The following is a 5,394-nucleotide window of genomic DNA, read 5'->3' on the forward strand; positions in this document are numbered from 1 at the left end:
GTTAGCCTATGGGGAAGGTCCCCATAGGCTTGCCTGTGATTTTTTGATCGAAGGATTTTCCTTCGATCGTTGGATTAAAATCCTTCGAATCGTTCGATTCGAAGGATTTAATCGTTCGATCGAACGGAAAATCCTTCGATCGATCGATCGCAGGATTAGCGCTAAATCCTTCGACTTCGATATTCGAAGTCGAAGGATTTCAATCCGAGGGTCGAATTTCGAAGTATTTTTAACTTCGAAATTCGACCCTTAGTGAATCGGCCCCTAAGTCTTTAAACATCGACGTAAAATCGTTCGATCGTACGCTAAAATCGTTTGAATTGTTTGATTCGAACGATTTAATCGTTTTACTTTGGTCGTTCGATTGCCAAATTCGGTGAAAAATCCTTCGACTTCGATGTATTTTATTTCTATGGTCGAATTTCAAAGTATATTTTACTTCGAAATTCGACCCTTGATAAATCTGCCCCTAAAAGTATGAAGATCCAAATTTAGGAAAGACTCCTTATTTGGAAAACCCCAGGTCGCAAACATTCTGGATAACAGGTCCCATACCTGTACTAAAGTAATTAAAGGATCTGCAAGATCCCAAAAAAATGGAAAAAAAATGTGTTTGTATACTTCGAAAAAAAAACACCAACATATTAATCTTTAAAATTGCAAAGTCTTTATTTAGAAATGACTTACAGAATCTCCACTTGCGCTCCTCTACAGCACGGCACTCGATTTCTCCTCCCTGCTTTCCTTATAGGAGATAGCCAGGGAGGAGAAATCAAGCGCCACACGATGGATCGCCACCCTGTCGCCTTTTCTGTAGAGGAGCGCAAGCGGAGATTCGGTAAGTCATTTCTAAATAAACACTTTGCAATTTTAAAGTTTAATATGTGTTGCTGTTTTTTTTCCCTTAGTATACAATTTTTTTAAAAAAAATTTGATGTTACTGGTCCTTTAAAGGCAGACTGAAAAAAACTGAAAGAAAAACAGGAAGTGCAAGTTTAAAAAATGATTTTATTGAAATATTATAGGTTTCATGTATCATACATAATGTCTGCAAATTATAAAAACAAGAGAGTGACTGGAATGAAAGACAATGTAAGTTTTATCACTGGCCCATCGTTAGATTTGAATTTAGTGTCACTCTGCAGATGGCCAAGAATATAAGAGACAAATCACAGGCCCGGTGACTGACAGTTTAGTCTCAAATACAACAGATACAAGAGGTAAGTGTGTGCAGAGAAAAGGAAGAGGTGCAACTAGTGTTTACTGCACTTTTTCATCATATTCAGAATATTTTATTCATATTTAAGTTACAATACAGGGAATGAGTCCTGTACAAAACCCCCCATGTATCAGTACAAGAAAAGCTGATGCTCAGCCTCATGGACATTACCCTTAAGTCTCTCTGGACAAAAATAATCCCTGAGCAGTAATTACTCATGAAGCAGATGAGAGGTTACATGACTAAATAATACTCATCAGCAATTATAAATGGTTTATATCAGAGAAAGAGACAATATTGTATTTTTTTTAAAGGGTAAATAAAAAGCAACCATCAACCCTGGAATTCCCCAGCCCAACACATGACCCTGCTCCTCTGTACCAGTTTGGGGGACTGGCCCCATAACTAGTGATCACCAAACAAGAACATGTACTCTTTCATGAAAATGAAAATTTAATATAACCTTCCTCGTACTGAAATAAGAAACACTCTAAATACAATCAATTAAAAATTCTGCATCGTTTCTGAAATAATCAAGTTTAATTGATTGTAATTACAAAGTTTCTTAATTTCAGTGTGATGAAGCTTATATACAATTATAGTTCCCCTTTAAAGCTAGCTCTCCAGCATGTGCTTCATCACCACTAGGAAGCAGAAGTCAAGTTCTTTAGAATTTAGAAGGCACTCTGGCTAATGTTTGCCTTTGTCCCCTTTAAACCAACTTTTCTTTCATTTCTGAATGTTCATGTTAAAGGCATTAACAAAAATATCCTGAAAGTTCTGTTAGGTCCCTTTCTCTTCTGTCCATTTGATATCACATGTACATCGCTCAGACGGCTCATTTATCAACAACTCCCAAATTTTCACCTGGCCAGTAACCAATCAGAAATTAGCTTCTTCTTTTTTCAGCCAGCTGTTTGAATATAACAAGGACAGCAACAATCTGATTGGCTTCTACGTATAACTGCCGGATATTCCCAGTTTTGATAAATGACCCATACGCACTTAATAAATATTTGTGCTTAAGCACCTGCTCCTCTAATAACTGTGTGTCAGTGTGTCGTATAGTTACTGGACTTCTTCTACTTCACTTATCAAATATCTACAAATCTATATCTATAAAACAGACAACGTGAGATTCCTTTACACTGTGAATTTCTAATAGAAATTATATGGAGATTAAAAAACACAAAGAGGTATTGTTTAATTAGTGCCAGTGTTCCAAAAGTCATTTCATGGGCACAACATTATAATTATTACAGGTATGGGACCTGTTATCGATTTTCGGATTGTGTGTGGCGTGTGCCCGACATCTTTCGTCCGGTCGGGTCAGGTTTGATTTTGACCCGACCGATCCCGCCGGCACATAGTAATCGGATCGTCCGAACAATCGGATTACCCCCGATATAGTCATGCCTGTTAATGGCATATCAGGGAAAGATCCGCTCGTTTGGCGATGTTGAAAACGAGCGGATCTTTGCGTCTATGGCCACCTTTAATCTCTATAGGGAAACTAAAACAGTGAAGTAACAATAAGAGGGTTATTTATCAAAGTCCGAATTTATCGCAACATTCTCTGCTACATTCTCAGATCAAATCCGCTCTGTTTTTTTACGCTTATTTATTATTACATTTTCCCAAAAGTATGCTGTGCAGGAAGGAAAAAAAATCTGATTTTCACGATTTTTTCTGATTTTCATGATTTTTTTCTGATTTTTCACCAAAAAACTCAGAAAACGTCAGGTTACTACACGAAACCCAGCGCACATCAAAAATTCATTGAGACTTCTCCCATTGACTTATATGCAACCTCGACAGGTCTGAGATGCCGGATTTTCAGATTCAGACTTTTCCATCCTCTGGGTTTAATAAATTCTGAAAAATTCATGATTTTTTTAAAAGTCAGATTTCATTAATGAATGATTTTTGCATTCGGAGTTTAGTAAATAACCCCCTTAATGTTAATTCTTTGTAACAACAGGTAGAACTTTATAGGCAAGAAACTCAAACAAATTAATACAGAACAACATTCATTTCCCTGAGGCGACACATTAGGACTATTTATCAAACTGTATAAAGAAATAACAAGCAAATCACCTGACACGGCAAAGGAAAAGCAGTGATTTCCAGTGACCCCGTAGCTGCAGATAAAGTAGAAGCGTTTGTTCATTGTAACAGAACCACCTCCACCGACACAACCATTTTCCCCATTGACTTTAAAGGATCACGTGAGGTTTATAGTCAAATAATGGCGTCAAATGTACCAATTGGGAGGCGTGAAATAAAAGTCAACTTGATAAACTCACCGTTTCTTTTACACAATATGATTAATGGGCCCCATTATGTACAAAACCTTGTCTACCTGGTTAGAAATAGGAGATATACTACTGACTTCTGGATTATCCTGGGGTGACTTCACTAATGTTTAAATTATATGAAAAACAATAAACCTTCCTGCCTCCCCCAATACATTTCAGTGGGAAGTTGCCCTGTGTCCTTTTAGGCTTGGAGCAGATGGAGCAGAAACCAACCAGCTGAAATCCACAGGCCCATTTCAGTTCCTCACCACTAGCAGAATTACGGTTGCCGGTAAAACACCTGCCAAGGCCGGGGCCGGTATTACAAATTTACCAGCAATGTAGCTGCCGGTAAATTTGTAATACCCTTCAAAAAGACCCCTCGGCCTGCCCCCAATCCCCTGTGAACTTATCTTTTTTTTTTTCACCGTCATCAGCAATCCGCGTCATGGCCCTCTTTACGGCATGGCCGGCCCCTTTTGTTCCCACCCCCCACCAGCCGGTAAAAAATATAAGAAAAGGTGACAACCCTAAGCAGAATCCTCTTGTCTGGTCACATCTAGAAGTCTTGCGTCAGCTCCAGAGTGAACGCACTAAACAGATATCGGCTCAAAATGCCAAGTCTCTCGTTACTTCACACTGCAGCGGACACAAGACTCTCGGATGAGGAAGAGGATTCTGCTAGCGCAAGGGGCTGATATCAGAGGGGATTTTATCATGCTCATTTCTGGCCTGTCTGGTCGTAGCTTTAAAGGAGAATTCAACTGTTTTTTGTTTTTTAAAAAACCCTACCCCACATAGACCCCCCCCCCCCAGCATAGCCAGAAAGTCTACATGGGGTGGGGGACGACGTTTATTTATTTTTTTTAAATGGTGGAATTCAAAATGGTGGAAACAAACCATCTATTTAGTGGGTGACATTAGATACATACTGCATTTGGTAGAAAACATTAGTCCCCTCACAATGTCTTCTGATGCCCTACTCACTACTAAAGTGTTCATCAATTGTGATAAAGAGTCCCCCCCCACCCCCCTTTTTTTGACATAAACTCATTAAATTGGGCTTATGGAGATTAAGGTGTTTAAACACAGTATGAACTTCCTTGAAATAAATATAAATGCATTTTTTTTCTACACAGACCTGATTCCAACCGTGGTAGGGCTTTTCAATCTGTGCAATCTGGTAGGTCTGTGTTCAATACATTTATCTTGATTTATGGAAATTTCACTTGTGTTTAAAGGAGAAGGAAAAGTTAAAACTAAGTAAGCTTTATCAGAAAGGTCTATATAAATACTAAGGATGCACCGAACCCCTGAATCCTTCGTGAAAGATTCGGTCATATAACGAACCAAATCTGAATCCTAATTTGCATATAAAAATTAGGGGTGGGGAGGGGAAATGTTTTTACTTCCTTGTTATGTGACAAAAAGTAACGCGATTTCCCTCCTTGCCCCTAATTTGCATATGCAAATTCGAGTTTGGTTCGGCAGAAGGATCCAGCCAAAAAAAAAAAACAAATCCTGGCCAAATCCCGAACCAAATCCTGGATTCGGTGCATCCCTAATAAATACACCAGTAATTCCTCAAGTTAATGCTGCTCAAATACAAATACACAGCATTTCTTTCCTTCTATTGTGTACACATGGGCTTCTGCATCAGACTTCCTGTTTTCAGCTTAAACCTCCTTGCCCCGGGCGTGAGCATGCTCAGTTTGCTCCTCTCCCTCCTGTAATCTGAGCCCAGAGCTATGAGTGAGCAGGGAGAGACTCAGGCAGGAAGTGATGTCACACCAAGCCAATATGGCAGCTGCTATCCTAAACAAACATAGAGTTTCTAGAGCTGTTTACTCAGATATGGTAAAACATTCTACAGAATAA

This window comes from Xenopus laevis, chromosome 6L (assembly GCF_017654675.1).
Source record: "Xenopus laevis strain J_2021 chromosome 6L, Xenopus_laevis_v10.1, whole genome shotgun sequence".
NCBI classification, from domain to species: Eukaryota; Metazoa; Chordata; class Amphibia; order Anura; family Pipidae; genus Xenopus; species Xenopus laevis.